Source organism: Paroedura picta, chromosome 7 (assembly GCF_049243985.1).
Source record: "Paroedura picta isolate Pp20150507F chromosome 7, Ppicta_v3.0, whole genome shotgun sequence".
Taxonomy (NCBI): Eukaryota; Metazoa; Chordata; class Lepidosauria; order Squamata; family Gekkonidae; genus Paroedura; species Paroedura picta.
Window position 1 is genome coordinate 84,433,463 of NC_135375.1, and position 27,930 is coordinate 84,461,392.

At 43.4% G+C, this 27,930-nt stretch overlaps 1 protein-coding gene across 5 annotated transcripts in view; it reads right to left on the reverse strand.

Moving 5' to 3' along the window:
* Window positions 1-27,930, reverse strand: part of MOB3B (MOB kinase activator 3B) — a 114,381-nt gene that overhangs the window by 58,683 nt on the left and 27,768 nt on the right. The window contains exon 1 of one of the 5 annotated variants that reach the window (XM_077345249.1): window positions 16,812-16,979. The exons of 3 other annotated variants lie outside the window; for them this stretch is intronic. The gene's annotated coding sequence lies outside the window, so the exon portion shown is untranslated. Of the gene's footprint in view, window positions 1-11,280; window positions 11,300-16,811; window positions 16,980-27,930 lie in introns of those variants that run through there. One more of the 5 variants, XM_077345250.1, reaches the window with a different exon arrangement.

Below are 27,930 nucleotides of genomic sequence, written 5' to 3' on the forward strand. Positions count from 1 at the left end.
TGTTATAAAAAGAAAACAGAGAGAAGCCATCCCTGTTCTTGTGTTTGGTTCTTCCTTACATGAAACTCATCTTGTATACAGGCTGCTGCTTCTAGACTCTTCTCTTCTTGTCGGATGGCAACTATAAACTTTCTTTGACCCAAACTTAATCCTCCTTCACACTCAATCACCTCTTTGCTTTTTCATCTGTATGATCATGTTTAGTTTAACTGAATGTTTGTTGTAAGGCAGGGGTAGTCAACCTGTGGTCCTCCATATGTTCATGGTCTACAATTCCCATGTGCCATGTGCAAACACTGGCAGGGGCTCATGGGAATTGTAGTCCCTGAACACCTGGAGGACCACAGGTTGACTACCCCTGTTGTAAGGGACCTTTTTACTTGTTTTAATAAAGATACTTTTATTAAATTTTAAGAATTGCCTCTGCCTAAGATTTTTGACCACATATTCATATACACCAGTGGAGTATCTCACTCATTGCCCCTCTTGCATAGCTTAGTGTCTCCTAGAATTGCTAATCCCCCATTATAAATTCAGAAGACAGGTCTACTTCAGGTAACAAAGTCACTTGAATATCAGGAGGACTGGTAAACTGGTTTTGCAGTTCCCTTTTCCATTAAGGCTTGCCCTTGCCCTTGCCCTTCTCCTTCTTCATTCCCCTTTCTCTTAACCCTAGTTTCCTCCATTCCTTTATATTCCCCAATCTCTTCCTCCCTTCTTCACCATACCAGAGTTACTCTTCGTTGATTTTTATTCCTCTTTTTTATTCTTTTGCAAAGTGAGGAAATATTGGGCTCAGCTCCACTCCTGTGTAGATATTACTGTCTCTCAACTTTCCAAATGTTCCTGCAGCATCAAGATCTAGCTGAGTCAACAGAAACTCCAGTTGAATAACATTCACTGGGGAGTATAAGAAAATCAACTAAAACAATTACCTGATTTTGATCAGCTTGAGATTGCATTAACTAAATAATCATAATTATGTACTTTTCAAATAACCTTCTAGTTAAGGTCCAACAAGTATTTCAGAAAATCCTAGTATCCAATTTTTAAAGTTTTCATTCACATTTTATAGCTTTCTTGGGCATAGAAAAATAGCACATTTCTGAAGCTTATAACTTGTTCCCAGTGACCTATCAAAAGTGGCAGAATTGTGTATGTGTTTGGGGAGGGGGGCATCTAGATGAATTTTACTTTCAAGAAAAGAAACTAATATACAGATTGAGAGCCAGTGGTGTTATCTTGCCAATAAACAGATGCACAATGACTATGAAAGTATAACAACATAAAAATAAACCAGCCATTATGATTTCTCTATTTGTCAATGCATGTGGAAAGTAAACTCAGTTTGGCTGGGGGGGGGGTGTCAGTGTGACACTGACATTTTGCAGTACTGACATTTCTAGCCCACTAGTTTAAGCCAAATTTAATATTTTCCTTTCCTAGTTAGGTGATGGAACAGAGAAGCATCCTCATAAAAACAGAACTAGTCAACACATGACAATGTGGTTTCAGTTAATTCAGCTTTGATACAAGTAGACCACTGATAAGAGGAAGTTGATTTGGAGGGAGGGATTGTTTTATGGAGAAAAAACTTCATAAACAATGTAGTAGAGAAAGTCATCACAATGGTCCAAAGTAGGAATCGCCTTCTTTGAGTAATGGTGCTAAGCAAAGAGCCTGTGAGTACCTAAATAAACCTTAACTCAACTGGAGCACTTTCAAAACCACTACATATAGTAAGACTGTATTGAACAGCAATGAGAAGGCAGGACTTCCATTCTTGATAGTTTAATAGCAGCTAATATAAATCAAATAAGCTTCTTGAAAACTACACTATATTCTTTCCACAATTTAGGTAAACAGGAAGGCACAATCCATTTCTTTTCTTGTTAAATACATCATATGCCATGCATGACCTCTTCTAATATATCTACTTATTTATTATCTATTTACTTATTTCTTTGTCCATTCCATAAAAGATAATATTTAACTGCATTGTTTAAAGGAGCGATGAGCTAGGATCGGTAAAACCGGAGATTCCTGAAGCCAGCTGGTTTTCCAGACATAACTTGCATTTTGACCTCCTGTAGCAGTGTGAACCAAGTACAGTGAAAATGGCAGATAAGGATCCTTCAATTGGAAAGGAGACATTCTGCCTCCCTTTGCACTTAGAAAGGATTTTTTTTCATCTATCATCTGACTTACATGGGATTCTGTGGTGAACCAACCCCAATGTGAGATCATGCCCAAACCACTCTGCTGTGATTTTCTCCAAGTTTGTCAACAGGAAAAGTTGTACAAAGGGAACACTTTCTTCTCAAATTGCCATAATGATTCCATCCTTTTTTGTTTGTGTAAACTGAGGGTTCATCAATGCTGTGAAATCATGTGTCTTCTCCTTTCATTCACAAAACAAAAGTGGTACTTAGGAAATTAATTTTACTGGAAATCAATATCCAGAAATTCCATTTAATTTCCTTGAACTATAAAACACATTGGATTCATGCTGTGATGCAAATTCATTTGCCATCAACAGGAATCGTACCGTGAGAATGAAGTCTTGGGTCCAGTGGCGCCTTTAAGACCAACAAAGTTGAATTCTGGATACAAGCTTTCGTGTGCATGCACATTTTATCAGAAAATTTATACCCAGAACCAAGGTTTGCTGGTCTTAAAGGCGCCACTGGACTCAAACTTCAGACCAGCATGACTACCCACCTGAGTGTGAGAACAGTTGTTGTTGTTGTTAGGTGCGAAGTTGTGTCCGACCCATCGCGACCCCATGGACAATGATCCTCCAGGCCTTCCTGTCCTCTACCATTCCCCAGAGTCCATTTAAGCCCACACCGACTGCTTCAGTGACTCCATCCAGCCACCTCATTCTCTGTTGTCCCCGTCTTCTTTTTGCCCTCTTTTGCCTGTGAACAGTACTCATGCCAATTAAGCCACCCATCCCTAAAATGGAAAGTGTTACCACAGTAACAAGGGGAGAAAGGAAATACAGCTACAGGAATCTGATTTGGTTTATTAGTTCAAGCTGACTCAGCTGACTCCTGACAAACCCCACAGACTTGGGGCCAAACAATTACACTAGCTTTCAAGCAAGGGCTACTGCTCCTACTCCCTGTTAATCATGACCAGTGTCATCAGTCAGAACGCTGAAGCGACTGTCAGGGCCCAAGTGGTGGGTCCTGACATCGCCACTGCCAACGCTGGGTGTCAGAACAGGCAGAACAAGGCTAGGAAAAAGCAGATCACCTTCTCCTGGCAGACTGCGTCATTCTCAGGGGCAAGGGAACAGGTGCTTGTCAGCTACCAGAGGTGTGGTTAGAAGAGGCAGGGTGGAGCGAAGGAGACAAGGAGGAAGGGATGGCCCAAAAGGTCAAGGGAGGCCTAGTTATACTTTGTCACCCTACTCTTAATGGAACTGCCCAGCTGAGTCTGACAGTCTCCTAAAGGGACTGGAGTCTGCAGAGGGCCCGGTATTGCTACTACACAGCCCAACTGAGAATATAAACTTAAGCAGCTGTTCAAGAAAACAAGGTATCTCAAAGCCCCACTGAAACTAATAGGTATACCAAGATGCTTTGAAATCAACAGGATGCACAACTAAGGAGCTACATTCTAGAGATTCCCATGTCAGTGTCCCCAAAAAGGTAAAGCACATAGCTGTTTACTACAGTGCCTGCTCTAGTACAAAACAGTTCCCTTTTAATACAGGTATAGACAGATAAATGATGAAATAGATGAACAAAGTGAATTTTACCTTCTCTTAGTCCCTTGGTATGTCTTTATTCTGTATGTTTGATCTCGAGACCTTTAGTATACTGGCCAAAAGGCCCTTTATCGCATTTGCGTGGAATTAAAATGCCAGGACTTAACAGTGATATTGGTTTCTTATCTCACTATCTGTCCTAATGTCACTCAGGCTTTATATCTATACTCTCACCAATCCCCCAGAACTTTTTATTTTATTTCTTTTTTTGAATGGAATAGGAGATTGTAATGTAATGAATAGCAGTACAATTTGGAATGGCAGATTGGAATGTATTTCTCTGGTATGGGGAACAGAGGGGATACACTGCACAGCCAATCACACCACCTCAAAGAAGAGAATGCTTGTGAAGAGACAGATGGTGTGCATTAGCAGGGTCTCAGTTAATAACTGACCATATAAACTAAGCCTATAATTCCAGTTCGGTCCTTGCATCTGTTAAACTCCTTTATTATGCTGTATGATAATTTGCTGCTCAGCCACTGCCTACATTGGCTGTAACTTCCATTTCAACGTATCTGATGTAATATGCCTGCATGCAAAAGCCTATACTTTGAATAAAACTTTGTTGGTCTTAAAGGTGCCACCGGACATAAACTTTGTTAGTTTGCTCTATTGACATCCTTGTCATTGTGGCTCTGAGCTCATTTTAAATCAGAAAAGGTTCATAGCCGCAATGAATCTGCTAGCAGCGGTAACAATTATGCCAAGCGGTGGGAGCTAAGGAACAATATATGCCATTATCCAAGCAAAGCTGTGGGACCTGGTATCCCCTTCCACCAGCAATAAAACACAACTGTTGTGATGACACATGCATCATTCTGTGAACTGCTTGTGCCAATTTGCAGACGGATAAATTAAGACATTGATGTTGGATTTGAGTCTTAGCCTTGTTCAAGGCCCAGCTCTTAAAGCTGCTACAGATTTGCTAGCTGAAGAATTCAGCCAACAACCTCACTTTTCTCTGCACAAATGCATTTCATACCAAAGGAGCATTTTCCCCCTCAAGCCTTCATGATTGCTCCATTTTTCTACCAGCAAAAAGGGACAGTAGATGTGACCTTGTCCACCTTCCTGTCTTCTTTTCCAGGATTCTCTCAGGAGCCAGTGAAGAAGAGGATTTCTTGACCCTACAACTCAGCTTCTATCAGCATATTTCTCAAATATATTTAGGTCTCGTAAGACCATTATGAGCTGGTTTTGGAGAGGAGGAAGGTTTAAAAGAATATCTTTCTGCACATCTGAGTTCCTTACCTTATCTGTCAGTAATCCACGTTTCCTGCTTGGCATGAAGTTCAACCTCTACTGTTACACGTATTTTGAAAAAACTATGTACACTAAGTACCCAATCATTTAGTGAGAATCAAGCTTGCTCCTCCCTTCCACTGTTCTAGCCAATGAGGTAATTCACAGCTTTAATTATTTGACACATTTCCTATATGTTTGCCTGACATAGTTTGCTGTTGACTGAGAAGAAAACTTTGGCATGAGTAAGCAAATGGTCAGTTGAGGCAGCATTCACACTGATCTCTCTCTGACTTTTAGTGGAGGTTGTCCAATGAGGAGCCAACACAACTAGAATTTAATGCAGCAATCAATGTCCCTGTTTCCCATCATTAGCATACATTTGCATAATACACATATTAGGCTGCCCTGATCTGTGGAAGTGGAAAACTGAAAAAGGCCGAGTTCAAACACAATGACAAATCCCTACCTAAACATGCCCTGAGTGTGTGTGGTTTCTTTCCCCTTTCTTGCACATTGCGAGCCAGTCAGCAACCTCCAAATCAGCATAAAATGCAAGAGGCAAATCCCACCACCTTTTCTGCTGATGGGAGGAGGAGCCCTCCAAAAGGCTAGGTTGATAAGCATATGACATAAGTGGACCTATACCCTCAAGACAGTGTTGGGCTTCACCAACATCAATGAACTGGTAATCACAGGGAAGCGTGCCTGACCTCGACCAGAGGTTCAAAAATCCCCCACCTGGTGGAATAAGCTCCGAGGTGACATCAGGGCCCAGCCGGACTCACAGGGGCCTGCAAAATGGAGTTCATCCACTAGGCTTTCAGACCAGGAGAATGAGCCACCACCAACCAGAGCCCCCTCCTGCTACAAATTGCACACATAGGAAAAAACCTGAATCAGCAGTGCAGCAAAACTGTATCTTATTGTTGAACAGCAAACTGGAGAGGCAAAACAAATCACTGTATGTTACTGCATTATGAAAGTTGTGAACTTCTTACTGTTAAAAATATAATGCTTTCTAAACCAAGATGTTGTATTGTATTATAGTGTATATATATTGTATTATATTGAGACAGTTCCAATGTAAGCCACCCTGATCCACGAGGGAGGGTGGTATATAAATATAATATAAAATAAATAAAAATAAATTAATAAAAGTCATGCGAGAATAGGAACTGCAATCGAGGCAAGTTATGAGGTGAGAATGAGTGGAAAAGCCATTCGGATCCAACTCATATCTTGCCATTATAACCCATCATGAATGGCAAATTCTGGTTTGAAAGAAGTTTTCAATCCTGGTTTGGAGAATAATGGAATGCAATACCTAGAATAGGGGAGAGAATGCCAGTTTATTGCTTACTGCCCCATTTCCTGCACCATGAATACAGCTTAACTTGCAAACATTTGTAGATATCCATGTGTCTCTATGTGTTGCCTTTCTAGCTGTTCCTTTCTCCAGGGAACTCAGGGGGGTATACATAGTCCCATGCCATGGAAAATGTTTTCTAACGTACAGGGCGGAGCCAGGGTCAGCGCAACTCTTTTTGCCATCCCAGGCAATGGGAATGCAGTGTTTTCATGGCAGACTGAATACGGGATGGTTTGCCAGTGCCTTCCCCAGTCGTTACCGTTTACCCCCCCCCCCCAGCAAGCTGGGTACTCATTTTACCGACCTCGGAAGGATGGAAGGCTGAATCGACCTTGAGCCGGCTGCTGGGATTGAACTCCCAGCCTCATGGGCAGAGCTTTCAGACTGCATGTCTGCTGCCTGACCACTCTGCGCCACAAGAGGCTCTTGATACATGTATTTGACTCTAATTATTATACTATTTATGCTCAGAGCAAGCTGATTTGTTTCAATACCATGTCTGCATTGGGTTTGCCCAGGAGTGGAGGAAACCAAGAAGTAAATTTTGACGAGAAACTATGATGGTTTTCAGCAGCCTTGTTTTGAGCTTGGGCTAAACCTCTTCTGGGGGCTGCCAAACTGCTTGTCCTTTCACAAAGCTCCAAGAATGCAACTCAGTATGCTGGAACACACATGGAGCATTGTTAGTCAAAGCCTCTCTGACTCAGCTACTAGGATTCATGAACTAAATGGTATGCTGCATGCACGCATTAATGCAGGTTGAAGGCAGCAATCAACGCTTCCTTTGACAGTTCATGCCAAAGAGAAGCTGCATCTCACAGTTCAAAGGAATCCCACACAAGCTTTTACAGCTCATGTCTGGATTACAAACAGACCTGGTTCCCCAGAGGATGATAGATTCTGTCCTACTTGCCTGGCTTACTCCAAGGGGGCTCTGGAATCATAACGGGCACAAACATTAACTGTGCTAATTTTGTGCGGCACAAACTCTGCTGTCTAGCAGTTCTCATGGGGACAGGACAGTCTTCAACCCTAACAACCATTTCAGTCTGTGAATGGATGGCAAGCTTTAAATAATCCCATGATGAGCCCCATGACAAAGCAGGGAAAATAGTCCCTGTGAGAAACTAACTTCAGAATTCATTACTCACTGCTAGACATTCCTTCCACAGAGAAATCCCCCCAAACCGACTTTGAACACAACCCTACAATTAGACTGTGTAAAGACTTGTTATTTTGTTGAGGTAACCTAGTATTAGAGAGAGAGAAAACAGCCTAAATATATCAACTTCCCACAACAAAAATATAACACATGGAATCAGATTTGGCAGTCACCTATCCATGCTGAGATGACATCTTTTGACACAGGTCTCTACAGGAATCTGATCTATCTAAGGCAGTGGTAGTCAAACTGCGGCCCTCCAGATGTCCATGGACTACAATTCCCAGGAGCCCCTGCCAGCAAATGCTGGCAGGGGCTCCTGGGAACTGTAGTCTATGGACATCTAGAGAGCCGCAGTTTGACTACCCCTGATCTAAGGTCTGCACTACATATTACACTCTTTTTAATGGAAAAGTCACTTTGAAAGAGGGCAGTTTGGGAGTTCTACATGCATTTCGAATACAATCCTTCCCCTTCGGCTGCTTCTCTCTACAGCAGTGGTCCCCAACCTTTCTGAGGCTGGGGACCGGCAGGGCAGTGGGCCGCGCCTGGGCATAGCGCATGCGCCATGCGCGGCCAAAATTGCGAAAGTGCCATGCATGCGTGATTTCGGCCGCACATGGCACATCCGCAATGCGCGGGCGCGGCCCTGATTCCCTCTCCCTGCCCTCCCGCAGTAAGAAGCTTCCCGGGCCACAAGCTTGCGGCCTGGGAAGTTTTTTACTGCGGGGGGGGGGGGAGAGGGAGCCGCGGCCCGGCGCCATGGCCTTCGCGGCCCGGCACCAGGCCGCGGCCCACAGGTTGGGGACCACTGCTCTACAGAATTGCGATTGTTGTATGTACAGAAGACACTTCAATGAGCAGAAGGGAATTTTTCTGCCTCCCTTGTTCCACCATAGTCCACTGATCACTCTGAAATGCTAGTCCTACAGCAGCAGTGGCCAAACTGTGGCTCTCTAGATGTCCGTGGACTACAATTTCAATGCTGGCAGGGGTTTATGGCAATGGTAGACTGTGGACATCTGGAGAACCACAGTTTGGCCACCATGTCCTAGAGAAACCGGGAATCATTGTGAAGATCTTAGTGGTCTGGAGTAACAGGCTCCCATTACTGGAATTCTACTGCGTCTTCCATTAATGGAAACGAAGTCTTGAATCCAGTCCATTATCTTGGCAATAAAAATAAAGCACACAATCCCCATCACTTATTGACTGTGGACTATTCCCCAAAGTACAAAACAGAATCCTACTACTGACTTCTTTATTTATAAATTTTATTTGTCTTACCTCCATTTCTCCACCTTCACAATTGAGGCTTCCTTTTGTCTGGCTTATAAATTTACTGAGAGGAAAAGCCTATCTTTTTTGTATGGGCCCTACAAAAAACCTAAGGGACACTGAAGCACAGAAATTCCATTCTCTGAAAAGAACTCCACATGCAGTCTTTTGAGTCCCACACTGATTGATTCCTTTCCTTAGGTTACCACAGGAACATAAGAACGGCCCTACTAGATTAGATCAGTGGTTCAGTAGCTCAGCATCCTGTTTCACACAGTGGCCAACTATCCGCCCTGGAGGACCACCAAACTGGGCACAGATGCCAATGGCTTCCTCAGAAGTTGTCTTTTAGTACTGGTATTCAAAGGTTTATTGTCTCCTAATATTGAGGCTCCCTTTCATTAGTAGAAGCCCACTGATGGACCTATCCCACATGGATCTACACTAATAGCTGTCACTATGTCCACTGACACTGACTTCCAGAATTCCTTGATGCCCATTATTATTCATTAATCTAATTATTTTTCCCACTCTGAACTCTATTGCCCATCAACTTAATTAGTTCCCTCAAATGTCTAGTATTTTGAGAAGGAGAAAAAGCTATCAAACTAATGATAACTGCGTTAGGCCTTGTTCCCTTTCAACTTTTTTGGCAACCAACATTGTCCATATGATATTGTCCTCCAGGCCAGGCTGGATTCTGGGGATTTTTGGTGGAAGGGATCATTTGGGCATTAAATTAGCATCACTATAGGCAGGCAAGTAGTTGTGAGTTTCTGCACTATCCAAGAGGTTAGACTAGATGACCCTGGAGGTCCCTTCCAACTATGATTCTATGATTATATGACTAGACTTACGCCATTAAGTCTGGCCTATTCTGGGCCTCCTTTTTATAAAGATTCAGAAACCATACGTTCTCCTGTGACAGCCTCCTTCCCCACACTTTTCAGAGTTGTAGTTTAGCTCAGATCCTACATCTCTTTTTGCAACCCCACTGAGAATTTTTACACAGTGGAAGAGAACTTATTTTTGACAGCATAACAAGGACCATCAGATACTGCATCACAAATTCAGTATCCAAGTAGAGTTGCTTGTTTATCAATGGCACTTGGTATCGGTTCTTGTGCACAAAATACTGCAAGGTGAAACACACGTGATCATGTTGGCCTTTAAAGCAGATTTGGGCCGTATCCCAGCCAACTGTTCTCCTCACTGATTCTCCCAGACTATATTTTAAAACTTCTGCTTTCTCGATTGTAGCCATTAACATGTTACATTTGCTCATGAACAGGCAAGTTTTACCAAGGAATAGCCCATGTATGTCTCATACCTTGCTCAAGTGTACAGCCAGATTCCATTTATCTTCTGACAGATGCTCACTTACCACTAATTAAACTCTACTGAGAAGGAAATTAAAAGACTTGGCATTACTTGGAATGAGAAAAGAGCAGGCAAAAACAGCAAAGACACAGAATGGAGAACTCAAGAGCACCAATCAGACCTTTCACACACCCCTAGGTATGCTGCAGCATTCAACATTAGATATATTCAAGCGAGGTGCTCTGCTTTGCCTTTTGCCATCCTAGTAGGCTGTTAGCAAACAGACTCTGCCCTTGCAACTCTGGAGAGATAGAGTCCATTGAACATGTGCTTCTTAGGGGCCTTTCTTTTACATCTGCAAGGCCCACTTTTATTCATCCTCTACCCAGAGATGTCCCTGAGAGCACGGGCAAAGGAAAAGTCAGATTTCTCCTGTGGAGTGGAAAGGCTCCCATAGTCGAACAGGGGGCCAAATATTGTACACACATATATAGTGCAAGAAGAAGACAGCTGAAGCTATATCAGTGGTGGTCTAGAGTAGTTTTTTGTTATATTTTAAACGAATAGCCTCAAATTTTAGATCTGTAGTTGGATATTTTAAATTTGGAGATTCTTTTACTTTCTTCACTGTATTTCAGCAAATGTTTGCTTTGTTTTAAAAAAGAGCAAAAATCATTTATAAATAAATGCATCCGGACCCTTTGCCGGCACACCATGGTGGTCAGCCATGGAGACTGCCTTTTAAGAAGGAAGCATGACCCACAGGTAATTATAAGTGGGCCACCTGATGTAATAGCTAAAGGAACAACCGCTTATGACTCACCCTATCACCAAGCGCAACGGTCTACTGTGAAATAACTTGGAAGCAAAGTGGGTACACAGCCAGCTTTGAGGCACACTGATTTAGGCCCATTCCTCTGATATCTGAGGAAGCAGTCAACATCTTCAGCAGCTGAAAAGCATCTTTTGGATACTGTAAGTTTGCATTTCATCTGGGTGGCAAAAGACTCTGAGCTGCTGCAAACCTGCACGCCGCCACCACCGCCACTGACTGGCTCACAACAACAGAAACAGAACCAGGAATATTTCAGCACAAGGTCACTAGCAGATAACCGGTAACCTTACCTGCTTTGTTTTGACCTGTCGCATCCCTCGGCCAGAAACACGACAGATTCCCCCAACGTTTATTCTCCAGTTGCTGGGAAAATGAAATGAAACAGCTTGACACCGCGGAGGCATGAAAAATGCTGTTTCAAGCATTTGTCATTTTCTTAAACAGCAACATGGCTTCGGTTTCCAAAATGCTATCACATGTCAACACCGATACCCAACAAAACCTCTATGAGCTCCAGAGACAGAGCTTACATTCATTGCATTAGAAACAATGAGGCCTGGTCAAGATGTTTAGCACACTGGCACTGAAACTCACATGACACAAGAATATGCACGCACGCACAGTCGACTGGGTACACAACATCAGAAGTACAGTTCAACAGTGCTTGACACAGGACCCATCCTTACACTAACAAGGCTTAGACTTTAGCCTTTAGCTTCATTATATGCATCCCATCATCTCAGTCACAGCACCAGCTTGGTGTAGTGGTCAGGAGCGCGGACTTCTAATCTGGCGAGCCGGGCTTGATTCCAGACTCCCCCACATGCAGCCCCAGACTCCCCCACATGCAGCTTGATTCCAGACTCCCCCAAATGCAGTAGTCATTTCACAAAAGGATGCCCAGAGGTGCTTTTGTGTGACCCTTTTCCCTCCAACATTGGGGACAGCTTGTACTCGTGAGGTTCCATACACATCTAGTCTTCCATGTCTGTCAAGCATACACATCCAAGCTTATTTTGTCTGTATGGTGTGCCTGTTCTTTCTCAAAAAGAATACAATCTAAGAAGAAGAGTTGGGTTTTATATGCTGCTTCTCTCTACACAAAGGAGTCTCAAACCGGCTTACAATCACATTCCCTTTCCTCTCCCCACAACAGACACCCTGTGAGGTAGGTGACGCTGAGAGAGCCCTGATATTACTGCTCGGTCAGAACAGCACTATCAGGACTGTGGCAAACCCAAGGTTACCCAGCTGGCTGCATGTGGGGGAGTCTGGAATCAAGCCCGGCTCACCAGATTAGAAGTCCGCGCTCCTGACCACTACACCAAGCTGGTGCTGTGACTGAGATGATGGGATGCATATAATGAAGCCAAAGGCTAAAGTCTAAGCCTTGTTAGTGTACGGATGGGTCCTGTGTCAAGCACTGTTGAACTGTCAAAGGAAGCAGGGGAGGTACGTGCAACAATGACATTTTATCTTACGAAGTATGTGTGCACACGAAAGCTCATACCTTGAATAAAGCTTTGTTGGTCTTTTAAGGTGCCACTGGCCACTAAATTTGTTTTGCTGCTTCTGACCAACACAGATATCTACTTGCAATAAAATAAACAGATAAGCAAAAAGGCCTGGTGGATCATCACAAAGATAAAAAGCAGTTAAGAGCCTAACTGAACTGAGACTCATCCCCTCACTTTATATTCACATCTATCAGTTATTCTGCTTGTATAGAACAGATTTAAAAACAGATTCATGCAACCAGGGTGCCATGATTGACTAGTGGCTTATGGGAGCCTTGCATAAATGATGCTGGGGCAGCTAAGAATGGCACTACACACTGCTAAAAGAAATGATCCACTCTGGGTATCAAAAATCCTAGGTATGCCAGGAGGTAAGAACTCAATGGAGTTCCCCTACTTTTGTATCAGGTTCCAGGAAAAACTGGTAACTTATTAGGGGTTCCCTAAAAGTCAAGATCAGTAATACCAACCAAGCTTCTCTAAGTATGTATACAAGAGAATAGGACAGATTTCAGGAACACTCTCCATCTGCATGGTCCCAACATCCCCTGCCAGACACCTGTGTGAACTATGCAACTTCCCAAAAACACACCCCGGAACACTGCAACATGGAAGGACCTCATTGCAGAGGTGCAGGAATTCTCTGCAAAGAAGGCATTCCTTCCAAACGGACTTTCTGAAAAGCACTACACACTGGCCTACCAAGGGCAGGAAGGAAAGAGAGCCAGCTTGGTGTAGTAGTTAGGAGCATGGACTTCTAATCTGGTGAGCAGGGTTTGATTCCATGTTCCCCCACATGCAAACAGCTGGGTGACCTTGGGCTACAGCAAGAGGGGGGAGGGGAGAAAGTTGCTCTCCACACGCAGAAAATGTTCCACTCACCAAAAAACCTCCGATGGATCCAAGCTCGCATCTCGACATTTCTGAGCAGAAACTTATCTCCAATAATTAAAACCAGTATATTGCATAGCAAGCATTTTTGATGATTGCCAAAAACATGATTGCCACACTGTGATCAAATAACCAGAACAGTGAATTGGTAGGTAGCAAGGAAACTAGAAAACCATGACAAATTTCAACAAACAGTCCAAAAGTTAAATGCTCCAATCCCAGCTGTTGGTGAATCTCTCCCATACAATTCAATAATTACATTGGACCTGTTCCAAGCTGATGAAATGTGAAATGTCAAGTTCTCCAGCAGGATTTAATTGATTGAGGAATTGGGGGGAGCTGAGCAAACAAAGTAGCACAGATCAGCATACATCTGCTTTTCAAGTTATCATACAACAGCACTTTATGAAACAGAGACTATCTGCCTATATTTGAAATTAATTCTATGTAAAAACAGTTAGAGCCTCTTGTGGCGCAGAGTGGTAAGGTAGCAGAAATTTTGTCTGAAAGCTCTGCCCATGAGGCTGGGAGTTCAATCCCAGCAGCCGGCTCAAGGTTGACTCAGCCTTCCATCCTTCCGAGGTCGGTAAAATGAGTACCCAGCTTGCTGGGGGGTAAACGGTAATGACTGGGGAAGGCACTGGCAAACCACCCATGGAAACGCTGGAGGGCGTCACACCAAGGGTCAGACTTGACTTGGTGCTTGCACAGGGGATACCTTTACCTTTACTATACCAGACAACCTATACAGAATTTGAGAGCCAGCTTGGTGAAGTGGTTAAGAGTGGCGGACTCTAATCTGGAGAGCTGGGTTGGATTCCCCACCCCTCCTCTGCGTGCAGCCAGCTGGGTGACCCTGGGCCAGTCATAGCCTCTCAGCCTCACCTACCTTACAGGGGGTCTGTTTTTGAGATGGCTTCAGATAGTGAAAAGCAGGGAACAAATAACAGCTGTAATTCCTGACTATACTTTAGACGAGGATATTCTTACTGTTTATCCAAGATTTGTTGATTCTGCCTTAAACTAATACAATATACGGCACTTTCAGCAATGCCCGAAGGAAGAGTTCGTTAAAGTGAACTCATTATTCATATTGCACAGGGGATTCCTTTACCTTTACCTTTTTAAAAACAGCTTTTTTTCCAACATGTATTTTTTTCAGTCATGCAACTGGACACTCTTTGATGACTCTATACTTACATTAACAGCAGCGTCCTAAATCCATTAACTTCAATGGACTTTAGAAGGTGTAACTGCTCAGAACTGCACATTACAGTTAAACTTCTCACTCTCATGATATATGAACTATAGCAGACGATGACTAAGAAATAGAACAGCAGGCTGACCAAAGCTTCATCCACATGCTGTTAGATATTAAATTGTTACACAAGCTATCATTTGCAAGTTGTGTGGACAAGTCAAGGCAGGTGCAAATAATTGCTACAGCACAATATCCAACCAGAATGAATGCAAGTAAGCATTTAGCAATTGGGGGGGGAGGAGGATTACACTTCAAGAAGCTCAAGAAGTCTCTGAGAAAACACACCAAATACACCCATATATCTCCTGTTTATGGAGACAAATGGGTAGATAGCTACTTGCCCATCTGTAAAAAATAAATAAATGGAACTCTTCAGATATCCTGAATTAGGGCCATAATAACCAAGGATCTACCTTGTTATGAGTAGGGCCCGTTACGCACACATTGGATAATGCACTTTCAATGCATTTTAGAAGTAGATTAACCTGTTCTGGATAGGAAAATCCATCTGCAAAAGCACACTTAAAGTGCATTATCCAATGTGGGTATGTGGGCCTAGGTAAAGGTGAACGCCCTGAGGTGGATGGCCAGGACTAGCTCAAGCTTGTTAGTTCTTGGGACGTAAGCTGGGCTAGCCCTGTTTAGTAATATGGGAGACCACCAAGGAAGTCCAAGGTTGCTACAGATAGACAGGCAATGGCAAATCACCTCTGTTTGCCTCTTGCCTTGAAAACCCTGCAGGATTCCCATGAGACAGCTGAGGCTGGAATTGACAGCCAAAGGTAAAGGGCAGAAAAGCTGAGGACTTTTAAGGACAAATCAAAACAGACCTGGCAGCTGTCAGGCAAAGAGTCAAAACATCTAGTCTCCTTTTGGGAATGGAGTACAATCAAGAATCATAGAATGAAGACAAACGGAGTTAAGTCTACATCAAAATCTTAACGTTTCCTGTGTCCATTCCTCTGAACAAAATGGCAAAGATAAGCCAGTGACTTTCGGAACATAGCTAGCCTCATTCTTGTTTCTTTTCTTAATTTCCGTAACACTTGCACTGTTGTTCTGATATCGTTTATCCATATACAAATTATCTGACCAGACTAGAGAGTTGTCAGGGAGTAACCTCATTGACATATGCAGGAAACCCGCTGGCAGTGACTCAAACCACTGACAGGAAGGAGAGGGTAGATATGTTTGAGTGGTGGTAGAAATTCTACCCAGTGACAGGAAGGAAGAGGCCAGGAGGTCAAGCCTCTTCATACACATTGATTTCTACAACTTCTTTACTCACAGGCAAGGGTGGAGAGTAGGAATAGGGTGGTAGGCACAAGAAAAGTTGGAACTTTGAAAGACGGCCTTATCAATGTAGGCGAAGGAGCGCCCGGCCCGGCAGAAGCTGGGAGAACGTCGGAGGTGGGCGGGAGCGGCTTCTGCCGGGCCGGGCCGGGGCGGCAGCGAAGGAGCAACTGGGCCGGCCCCGGCAGAAGCGTCTGCCATGGGTTCCCTCGGGCGGCAGCCTGACGCGGCGAGAGGCGCTTCGTGCCTCTCGCCGCGTCAGGCCGGGAGCAACTGGGGCTGGGGCTGGGAATCAGAGAGATTCTTTGCACCTGCCGATTGGTCCCTCCAATTGTCTGTCATGAGGAAGGGTCCAATCCGGACCCTTCCTCATCCCGGACACATCCCGCCCCAGAACACCTTACTGTTTTATTTAGTCCATGGCGCCCGCGGCGCCACGGGCGGTGTACAGATGATGATGTTAAGACCTATAGCTATGCCACTAATAATACATTACAATTACAGATGATGATATACTATATTTGGAAGACAATCTTGCCCTGACAACCATGTTACAAGATACCCTTCTTCACACTCTACTCTCATCAAATGTTCAAAGGCTAAAAAATCTGTACAGGACTAAATCTAGAAGAATCATCCATGACCTTCCAAACGCCTTGTAAACCTTGATGTTAAATTCCAGATGTTCTGTGGCAGAAGACAATCCATTTAAGTGAGGTCATCCTTTGTAAATGAGATTATCAGTCTGGCATACTTCATTTTACTGGCATGCATTCTGCTATTAAGCATTCAAAGATCTATCAACAGTTTTAATAACAACAGAATCAAAAAATCACCAATCATCTATAAGTGACAGTACCTAGTTGAGAAGTGGCTGCTGATGGCTCCTAACCAAAATAACATTGGCAGGGCTGGGTATATTTTTGACATTTTGTTGGGCATTATTTGATAATACTGTTATGACGGTCCCATTCATTTTCCTCCTTCAGAGCCAAGATTTTCCTTCTGTTTTCCTTTCCCTTCCGTGACTGAGCTGCCCTAGTTCTGTTTTCTTCTTCCTTGAAGAATTCTGGCTGTCCCATCCTGTCATAGTATAACATTTTGGCTACTTGCTCAGCCCAGGAACCTGAGGGAAGGAATGGGAACCCCCTTAACTTATATGACTTAAATGGCACCCTAAGTTTTGATTTTCCAAATTAATAGAATATTTTATTCAACATACAGAGGAAATGTCGGGTGAACTCAGGGGTAACGTTTCAGTGCTAACTCAATATAAATAACTCTGAAGTAAAATCAGTACATACACAAACTTTAGTCCTGGTTTCAGGCTAATGAGACCGTTTACGCACTGGAGGTTTCATGCCAGGCTGCAGGCTGGAGTTTTAGTCGTGGCAGGTTGCCCCACCTCTTCCTGCACTCATATGGGGGAGTACTCGGCCTGGTGCATCTCATCCACCCCCGATCTGTGCTCCTGACAGGGGGGTGGGGCAGTGAAGTTGCCAGTGCATAAACGGTCTGAGAGTTTCTTAAGTTATTCAGTTACTTAAAATCTTCATGTTGAAAGGCTTTTGTTCCAGTGTTCTCCAAACACTCCAGCACACTGCTTTTGAGTATTCTCTGACTCTTTCCGTTACCCAAACCCCTTCCCTTGAAACACAGTATTTGTCTTGAGTTTTTAACTGACTCTTAAGTTTTCCAAAGGCAGTTTCCAACCAAACCAGATCAGGGATCTCTGCACTCTTCACACTCTCCTTATTTGACCAGGCAGGAAAATTCTCCTCTCACTAGAAGTTCTATCCCAGGTATTCTCAACCAGAGTTTCGTAAAACCCTGGGGTTTCAGGAATGGGTGGACAGGTTTTTTGAACCACTCCATGTAACCTTTATATTCCAATAGTAACATGTACTTGACCTGGAAGGAAAAAACAAAACCTGTTATGGTCAAACAAATTAAAAGCTTTATGTAAAAATTATGGGTTGGATCCATACTAAATTTTCCAGTAGCAGAATGGAACTTTCCTTCATTACCAACTCACTGATCTTCACAAATTCCTGTTCCTGGAAAACAGAGGACCTTGAGAAATGGCATGAAGGGGTCTATAGTACAAAGGGGGAATTTAATCTGGATTCAGCTGTATTTTCTTGTAATAATACCTGTACAAATTAGAAATTCATTTGGCAAGGCATTGTGGAATATTGCACACTTCCCAGAGTATTTCTTCTGTTCTAGAACAAACAGTTCATCTTTACTCCAATTCATGCCATACTATATACATCTAAAGAAACTTGCCAGGAATTGTAACCAAGAACCCACTATGATGTTCAACCCAGCTTTTTTTAATGATATAGCCAATATGAAAAGAAGGAAACAGCAACCTCAGTTAGATTTTCCCAAAAGCAGGGCTCCCAGTTTTTCCTCCCCTTTGGAGGCTTAAGGACTTGGCCAATACAACATTACACTGTTTGCTCTTCCAGAAGCACTTACAAATAGCTTGAAATAAATAGCTTACAAATAGCTTGAAATAAACAAATGAGAAAGCTGGAAGATACAGAAGGGAGGATTGTGAGGGCAAGTTCACACCTGATACTTGTCCATTCCTTCAGTTTAGTACACTCTACTGATGTTCCAAAATGCTTGGGGACATTTTAGAAATAGCACCCTAGTGATCTCCCATCCAGGCAATTTACAAGGCCATACCCGGTAAGATCTTTGACTATAGATCTGGGTCTTGTGTCTCCAGATGGTTCTCTAGAGTACTGGTCCCCACCATTTTTCGGGCTGGGGATCGTGGGTGAGGAGAGGGAGGCCCAGGGATTGGGGGGGGGGAGAAGGAAGCATGGGAGAGGGAGGCACGCAAACGCACAGGCGTGGAGCTGCTGCGCCTGCGTGTTTGCACCCACCGGCGTGCCGGTGTCTGCACCTCCCTCCCCCCTGCCATGGCCCGGTACCGGTAAGCGGCCCAGGGGTTGGGAAACATTGCTTCACGTAACAGCAGCTGTTGATTCTTTGCAGATGATTGATGGATTTGATGGCTATGGAAAAACCAGCCATCAATTCTGGCTATTTGGGGTGAATGTACTACACATTACACTGACAGAATAGCACAGTTCCCAAAAGGGAGAACTTCTGGAAACAAGACTTGACTTGGAATTCTCAAGTTTGTATATATTTAAATGGATTAAAGGAACCGATAAGGGCTCACTTCCCCTACATCAGACTTTCTCAACTTTTTTACTGTTGAGAATCCTCTGAAACATTCTTCAGGCTTTGAAAAACCCCAGAAGTGATACGATCGTACAGAATATTGTTGGGAAGCATAGCTGTGTTCATGCCCACCCAGGGTCCTCCCCTTCCTACCCCCTCCTGGCCCATTCATGGCCATTTTATGGGGGGGGGGGATCGGTCGACATGGCCATATATGGTCATATCTTCTGAGAAATGTTTCACAAATATAAAAAATATATAAAAAGTTAATTAAGTCCCACCCAGTCAGGAAACCATTCCAGGGTCATCAAGAAACTCCAGGGTTTTATGAAACCCTGGTTGAGAAAGCCTGTTTTTAATATTGCCTTTTAAATCATTTTATTGTTCAAATGGACTGCTCCCTGTGGACAAAGCTCAGTTAAAGGTTTACTATCTGTGCTTCAACGTTATTAAGAAATGGGTGTTATATAAAGAATGAAATTTATTGTTTTTCATTTCAATCAACACAGCCCACCATGCCCAACCCAGTAATGGAAGAATGCAGCTTAATTGGTTTTTGTACAGTTCTGCTGCATTGCGGTTTAATTAGGCATTTTTTGCTGAAGTCAGGTCTTTGTATTTGAATCTTCAAGAGGTACCTCCTTGAAGTTGTATGAGGCCCCTGAGGGGAAAGGTGCCTCTCAACATGCTAACAGCAAGCAATGACACAATGGACCCGTTTGAACACAAGCCAAGGCATTGACCGCAAAGAAAAGACCAATCCCCAAGGAAAGCTTCTCACATTATGGAACCAATTAAGCTATGTTGACTTTTTAAAAGAATATTTCATCGATTATGCTGATACCATGCATCCCATCCTAATGGGATGGAAAAACCTCCTGGGTGGATCATGGGGACTGGATATTTGGAGAAGAAGCTACACAAGCATTCGTGTAGATTTTCATTCAGGTTACCCCGCTTTGATTCCTTATGTGATTCTTGAAATGCTTGCTGTTTTGCATCTTCTCATTCACAAAGCTTACAGAGCTGACATGGATGCAGACTTGTAATTCCTTGAGCGTCTGCCTTAAATATAATTTAAGAAGGGTAGCTATGTTGGTCTGCAATAGAAGAGCTAGAGTGGAGTCCAGTTGCACCCTAGACAGCAACAAGGGTTTCAGGGCATAAGCTATTGAGAGTCAAAGCTCCCTTTGTTAGATATAGGAATCAGACAAAGACAACTTAAACCAGGCATTCCCAACCAGGAGTCCATGGGAGCTCTGAAGGGTCTCAGCAGCCTTTCCTCTGTTGCCTTAATGGACTTAGCCACAAGATAGGGAACCAGTCGCTTCCCTTGTTCCCCTTCCCGAGCATGAGTTCTCTCGTGGTTTATGCACCTGCATGCCTTCTCCGTCTTAAATGGACTCCTGTCTCTCCCCCACTCAGTTCTCCTCGAGCCTGCCTGTTAATGCGCGTGGTGATGTCACTTTGGGGGGAGGGGGACATCACTTATGGGGCTCCTCAAAAAAGTATTTCAGGGGCTCCACCACAGTCCAAAAGTTGAAAAAGGCTGACAGACTCTTGAAAGCTTATACCACCAAACTTGTGTTGCTCTACTCTGCTTTAAAAAAATCACATTATTTTCAGGCTAAAGGATGGAATCATCACGAATGAATGACAAAAACTCAGCTGGTTAGCCGTTGGCTCGGTCTTTTGAGAGCCTATTGTGGCTGATCATTTCTAATCCAACACGACAGGTCTGCAAGCACTTTACATTTGCACAGTTACTGGACTCACGGGTCAGCCCTGCGTAGATCATAATGGCAGAGAATGCAGAGTGGGTTTTTGCAAGTTCTTCCTTCCTTTTGCAGTTTGTTGGCGATCCCCTGCCCCCCAAAGGTGCTCTCGAGGGTCAAAGAATAACACTGGATGCAGAGTGGGGGGCTGCAATGGGGATGGAGAAATCAGTGAAGTTCTGTCCAGCCATCTCTACTGCACTTGCCGTTCTACAGGTTCCGAGCCAGTAACAATAAAGTGTCAAAAGCTTCTTAAAAAACTGCAAATACCAAATTCCTGCAGCACATTTATATAATTTTATACTATCTTAAATGGAACTTAATCTATGATAAGAGCATTTAAGCTTCCAGTATGATCCCATGCTCGTTATTCAACCTCACACACTTCCTTGTAAGCATGCTTAGCACTGCTGTCCAAATCACATTTCAAGCACACTTGTAGAAGAAAAGTTGATTTTTATACACTGCTTTTAACTACCAGAAAGAGTCTCAAAGCTGCTTACAATCGCCTTCCTCTCCCTACAACAGGTGGGACTGAGAAAGCTCTGACAGGACTGCTGCATAAGAACAGCGCTATCAGGACTGTGGCTAGCCCAAGGCCACTCAGCTGCCTGCGTGTGGAGAATCAAACCCGTCTCGCCAGATTAGAAGCTGTCATTCTTAACCACTACACCAAGCAGGCCCCCCCTTGTTTCACTGTCATACAATGGATCTCTGTATGGAAACTTCCCTTGCTTCAACACTAAGCCAGAAGTAAAGGTGATGTGGCGCAGAAGAACCCGCTCCCTTATTTCTTCCGTTGGGTGATTCAGCTGGGCTGCGCTTGTTGACCTGAAGACTATCAGGATCCAGCAAAACTTAAATTAGTAGTGAGTGACACATTTATTTGTATATAGCCATAGGCCTTTACAAAATATAAAATACAAATTTATAAACAGTAAAATAGAATAAAAGAACTGTATAAAAATATAAAATTTAAGACCAATGAATTGAAGTAGCAAACATGAGTACAAAGTGCAAGAGTATTAAGAGCTAGCCTTAACAGTGTTGGCCCTTATTTTCCTTGCAGCCAAAGAGCGGTTTTATATGATACTTTATCAACCTGGTCAGCTAAAAGACAGATTGTCTTTTCAGCAACAGAGGGCAGGTTTAAGCCCCTTAAAATCTCATTGAGGAATTTGGCCCTGGGTTGAGTGTAAAGTAGGCAGTCAAATATGTAATGGGGTAAATCCTCCAGAGCTTATGCACCACAGATACAAAAATGCTGGTTTTTTGGCATACGGTTAAAACGGCCAGCTAAAACCTCTGTGGGCATTGTTTCAAATCGGAGTGATGTGAAAGCTGCTCTGCGTTTGTGGTTAGTGATCTTAATTAGGTAAGAGGATCTAGGGTGGTCATATTTAAACCGCTTGAACCATGTTGCTGAACTTAAATTAGTAGTCACAGCAAGTAGTCTCTTTCCAAGGCCCCTAAGCTGGAGGGGAGGGGAGGGGAGAAGGGAGGGGCGGGAGGAAGGAAAGAAGGCTAGAAAAGTTGAGAGAAAAGGATTTAGAGAAATGAAAGTAGCAGAGATCTCTGTCTATGCTGTCTCCCTATCTGAGGCAGGGGAAGGACTGGGGAATGAGATGGTGCAGACAGGACAGGAAGTGAGAGAGGATGTTTTAATTAACCCCTGCCTCCCTGAGAAGCCGAAGGGAAAACTCATCCTTGCAGATGTCCTCCAATCCAGGGGGAGAAAGATTCAGTTCAGGTGTCACTGCTCCAGTGATACCAAGTAATGTCTAGAGGTCTCTTGCCACATTGCACATAATATAAATCTACTCATTATAAAAGTCACTATTAGATGTCTGAAAACAGGTACAGCATCACAGAGCTGGGGTTTTGTTGCCATCCCCGACTGGGTGAAGACATTGAATCAAGACTTGGTGCCAGGAAAGGTTCTTTCAAAGCGATTTCACCCCAATAGAATTGGCCAGCGTCAGGGGCATGCTGTATGCTTACAGTGATCTATAGAAGCATGTGCCTGTTGTGCTTGGAGGAGCCATGTTTTCTACCCTCTGTATGAACCTTGCCAAACAAAACACTGCATATGAAGTTAGCTGTGTTCACTTGGAAAATCAACAGTTTGTACGGATTAGGGTGTTGTTTAAACACAACTTAAACACAACATTCAGGTGTTCTTTAAACACAACTTCCAATTACTCACCATAAGAACTCAAGGTTGCTGTTACTGATTAACTAAACAGAAGGGGGAATGCTGCATGTTCTTCTAAGTCTACAAGAAGGACACAGAGACAGAAGAGATGAAACTACCACCCCATCTGTCACTTCATAGACAACAAGCTTTTGTCCATGCTGCATTTCCACCATCTCCAACAGTCCATGCCAGTTTATATGAATTGCAGTAGCATTATTCAGACATTGCAGTAGAGAAAATATGCTCTATAAATGTCCCTCCCAGGATGTGCCTAACCCATTTATTGTCTCATTTTTCCCTTTGTAGACAAGGGAGGTTTAAGGTTAGCATAGGTTAGAAACCAACTGCTGCCTCTGTTTGTATAGCAGATAGCAGGTTGTGAGAGACAAAAGGTGTGGTCCCTTTTACTAGATTCCTGTGTAAAGGAAAATAAAAGCTTCCAAATTTCACAACCAAAACTCTGCTCAATAAAACTTAAGAAAGCTGCTTTGTCTTCCATCAAAAGCAGATCTGTCAGTAAACTCTACTCTCCCTGTTGCTTGTCTTTCAGAGGTCAACTAACACCTTACATAGAAACAAATCTGCATTTCTTGCATGCCACTGTAGAAGGGGAAATGCACCTTAGACATGTCCCTGTGTAATTCCCAAAGCATGCACTGTCTGAGGAACAATATTGTTAATATACTATAATCTATCCATCTATCCAGCTACTTAACAAAACATATACAGACAAGACTGCCTGCTGCCTCTCTGCAAAATCTGCTGATCTCCAATAGGAGTGGGTAATGTAGTCCCCAACTCTACCCTGCATTCAGTCAGTCCTTACAGAGATACGGCAAGGTGTACCCTGAAGATAAGGCTATCTGATGCACCCCTGCATGAGTCACTGCTTTCAACTTGGTCCTTCTGATCAAGAGGCATGTCTATAACTGTGCCTTCCATGGGGCTGATTCTCAGTGTACCCAATTCATATTCTTCAAAACTCAAATGAAAAGAATGAAAGATGCCTCCCATTTTAACTCAGCCATTCAGATTAGAAAATGGACTTCACAGTATTTTTCACATATGGGTGTATGCATTTTTTAAAATCTTAGAACAGTTAAATATTTATGTATGAGGACGCCCCCTCGTTTAGGGTTTAACTGCTTCTTTCACTATCATCATTACAGGCTCACAAACAATAGAACACATCTATGTGTTCTCTTCATCAAGTTGCTTCTGACTTAAGACCTCCAAAATATTCTATCTTTGACAGCCTTCTTCCAGTCTTGCTAACCTAGGGCACCTCGTCTTTTTCCCTAATGCCTCTAAACATTTCCCAGCATTACTTTCTTTTCTGGTGAGTCTAGTCTTCTCATGATGAGACCAAAATACAATGCCCTCAAGTTTGGTCATTTTAGCTTCTATGGAGAGTTCAGGCTTGATTTTACCTAGAACCCTCTTCTTTGTCTTTTTGGTGGTCCACAGTATCCATAAATCTCTCCTCTAACACCACATTTCAAATAAACAACACAGCCAGCAAGAGCCAAACTAAGCTTCAGAGGATTTATGTAGGTATAATTTCCAAAGAGACTCTAAAAGGCAACAGGTCTCCAACAGGTCAGGCTGGCTTGCTGCAAGAAGATATTAAAAGATGAGCAGCATTAGACTTGGAAAGCACATTAACTCAGCAGACAAAGGAGAGGAGAGAGGGTGCACAGAGTTGAACAGATATAAACTGGGCCATATATCCTGTAACAGTATAACTCCTTTTTAACCTACTAATACCATGTCTGATCACTACTGTGAGAACTTAGTAGCTTATCCACTTCTGTCCACTGGACAGTAGGATCATTGTTTTCTGTAAAGCATTTATTTTGAGTCCTTACAGATTCTCAACACAGGCAATGATCTGTTTATATATATAAAACAGATCATAGCTTGTATTGAAAATATTTATACATACATATATACATGTATATACACACACACACACACACACACACACACACACACAAATAACATTCAGACAAAAATCAGCTGCAATACCAAACAGTAAACACAAGTATAAAAACCATTAGAAACACAATTTGTCAGAAACATAAATCATAAGCCTTACATTTTCAGCAGTTAACTTTGGCAAGCCATAGGCTCTGAATGATGGCTGTCTTCAGCATTCAACCAAACATCTGAAGAGATTAAGCCAGGCAGACTTCTCTTGAGAACACATTCCAGAGTTGTACTGCTATCAAAAAGGCATACCTGTCATGCTCCTCCTCGCACTAATGGGGACAGATGGGTGGTGACTTTAGTATCCAGGAAAGATTATATGGGACAAGCAAAACTAAACATTATTTTGACCCTATAATTAACTGATAACCAGTGTGGGCAAGACCAAGGAGGAATCATATGCTTCAAGCAGCCCAGCTCTTAATAGCCTGGCAACTGCATTCGGGACCAGCTGAAGCTTCCAAACACTCCTCAAAGGTTGCCCCATAGAGGACATGTTATATCAGTGTCATTAAGAAATAAGTAACCATGGCCACAGCCCACTTGCTGGCAACAGACCCACTGGCAACCAACAAGGGGTGTTTAAAGGTGCTCCTGGCCAACCAAACACCTGGTCATCCAGGATCCATATCTGAATTTTCAGTGGGATTACTACCACAACCATCATTTACCATCCATGATGAAACTGGATCCAACCTTACGTCTGTGCCAAGATGAGCAAGTAAATACAGAAAGATTCAAGTCAAAATTGGAAGCCATGGATAAAAGGCATATCAGGTTCAGAAATATGACCAGTGTTCAAATAGGTATTGAATAATAGCAGCCCTAGTCAGTGTTATAAATAGACACAGGAAGTCAAATATGAGAGTTAAGGAGAAAAAATACGGTCTTATGGATAAGACATTGGGAAATGACTTCACTGGCCATTGTTCAGAGTCACTGTAAGGTCAAGAAGAAGGGCAGGACCATCATACCCTCAACATCAGCAGATCTTCTCTGACACGGTGATCCTGAACTCTCAGCACTCCACAAACCCATTCTCCTAGTGCATTAATCTTCATTCTAAACTGGCAGCTCTTTGCAGTCTGTCTATAAATGAATCATCAAGGTGAGCAGGCAGATGAACATGGCACACCTGGAACCCTTGCAGCTACTTATTAGTTATCTGAAACAAATAATCTCTTTCCTTCAGGATGACTCAAATATATTTGGCCAGGAATCCTTAAGTTTTACACAGATGCACAGGATGAGTCAGCCTAGAACGAGTGCAAAACATACACTCTACCATATTCAGCAGTCCGAACTTATAGCCTTCTGGCCATTATCCAGCATCACCTATAAAGAAGTATACATTTTTACTAAATAACAACACATTTGAGCATCTAACAAAATAGTCTAAAAGTCTGCCTAAGAAGCATGTATTCCTATTGGGAGGGAAACCCTTGTTATGTGTCCTCAACTAGCTATATTCACATTTGATCCACAGGAAAGGCTGAGTGGCCTTTATCTTTATTACAGAACTAGTAATCAAGCCCGCTGTACTTAAAATACAGCGGGTGCTAGGCATGAGAGCCCCCGGCAGTTGCGCGGAGCGCGGCTGCCGGGGGCTCCCATGGTCAGTGGCCTGACGCGGCGAGAGGCACTTCGCGCCTCTTGCCACGTCAGGCCGCCGGCAAAGGAGCAACTGCGAGCCACGCTCTGCGCGGCTTGCAGTTGCTTCATTGTTGGCGGGGCGGGAATCGGCCGGGGCAATCAGCAGGCACGATTGGGCCGGCCGATGGTCTGTCCGGAGGAAGCGGCCAATCGGCACCCTTCCTCATCCCAGACCGAGCCCGCCCTAACTCCTCCCACAAAGCCTTTACGGCTTTATTTAGTTCACGGCGCCCACGGCGCCACGGGCTGTGTTCAGATAGCACTGTTATGTAAATCACAACAGGCACAGGGATGCTTTATCACCTCACTGGTTTGGCTTGCAATCTTCATGTCAATTGTAATTAAAGAGTTGATTGCCTGATGAAGTATTTGGGTGTGATAGACTTGCATGATTAGAGTGCTTTTTTGAATTATCAGGTTTCCCACTACTGTCATCTCCGCAACTGTTTCCCCTGCCACCACCTGACACTCCCCCACGTCTTATAAGGCACATAGTTTTTTTATTTTTAAGCTGCTTGTAATGTTTGAGTTGCAACTTACTACTTCGATGCTCCTGTGTGCCTTTGGTGTCTGTCATGAACCGAGATAGCTTTGTGATCAATTCTTGAGATCAGTTCTTGAGTTCTTGCTGCTGACTGTGCATGCAAAGTATCTGCTGCTGGTAAAGTATATTTCTAACAGCACAGTAACAAAAAGGGATGAAGAATGAGCAAGACTTTACTTGACCCAAAGTCAATGTAATTGCCTGCCCACAACCATGGAAGCAGACATTTTATTCCTAACTTTAAAATCTGCCCCATGGAGCCTGCACAGGGCAGAAAGGAGGGACTATGTTCTTCACAGAAAATATTGGTGAACAACAGTTAGTGCACTATGTTTTAATCTTAAGTCCTCTGGTGCAGCCCCACACTGGGAAGACTAGCAAACTTCATGAGGAGGGGTGTCTCTCTCATTGGAACAATGATTGCAAAACTGCCTCTCCCATATCCGCTTCTTTCCTTGCCCATTGGTGAAATTCATGGTGTTTCACAAAGTCTCCTCTCTTGACCAGGTTACAGCTTTCACAGATGTCAAATCAGAGGAATCCTTCTACAGAACACACCAGATGCAGCCATGGACCTTCAGCCTAACACTGGACACTGCCTGACTCCTGCCAAGTA